This window comes from Haliaeetus leucocephalus, unplaced genomic scaffold (assembly GCF_000737465.1).
Source record: "Haliaeetus leucocephalus isolate CR32 unplaced genomic scaffold, Haliaeetus_leucocephalus-4.0 Scaffold229, whole genome shotgun sequence".
NCBI lineage: Eukaryota > Metazoa > Chordata > Aves > Accipitriformes > Accipitridae > Haliaeetus > Haliaeetus leucocephalus.
The window spans coordinates 10984829-10985782 of record NW_010972665.1 but is presented as its reverse complement, the minus strand read 5'-3'; positions in this window follow the sequence as shown (position 1 = coordinate 10985782).

Genomic DNA, 954 nt, shown 5'->3' with positions numbered 1-954 from the left:
GAGAGACAGTGTCAAAGGCCTTGCTGAAGTCGAGGTAGACAACATCCACAGCCTTTCCCTCATCCACTACGCGGGTCACCTGGTCATAGAAGGAGATCAGGTTGGTCAAGCAGGACCTGCCTTTCGTAAACCCATGCTGACTGGGCCTGATCCCCTGCTTGTCCTGGACTTGCCATGTGAGTGCTCTCAAGACAAACCGTTCCATAATCTTCCCCAGTACCGAGGTCAGGCTGACAGGCCCGTAGTTCCCCAGATCCTCCCTCCGACCCTTCTTGTAAATGGGCGTCACATTGGCAAGCCTCCAGTCCTCTGGGACCTCCCCCATTGACCAGAATCGCTGATAGATGATGGAGAGTGGCTTGGCAAGCACCTCCGCCAGTTCCCTCAGTACTCTTGGATGGATCCCACTGGGTCCCATAGATTTGTGAGTGTCCAGATGGCATAGTAACTATTTCCTCCTGGATTAAGGGGGGCTATATTCTGCTCTTCATCCTCACCTTCCAGCTCAGGGGGCAGAGTACCCTGAGGATAACTGCTCTCCCTATTAAAGACTGAGGCAAAGAAGGCATGAAGTACCTCAGCCTTTTCCTTATCTCTGGTGGCTACGTTCCCTTCTGTATCCATTAAAGATAGATATTCTCCTTGGCTTTCTTTTTATTGTGAACATATTTGTAAAAACATTTTTTGTTGTCCCTTACAATAGTGGCCAGATTGATTTCTAGCTGAGCTTTTGCCTTTCTAATTTCCTCTCTGTATGATCTAACAAGATCGCTGTACTCCATCCAAGTTGCCCACCCTTTCTTCCAGAGATGATAAACTCTCCTTTTTTTCTTGAGTCCTAGCAAAAGCTGCCTGTTCAGCCAGGCCAGTTGTCTTCCTCAGCGGTTCGACTTGTGGGTCATGGTCCTGAGCCATTAAGATTTCCTTCTTAAAGAATATCCATCCCTCCTGGAC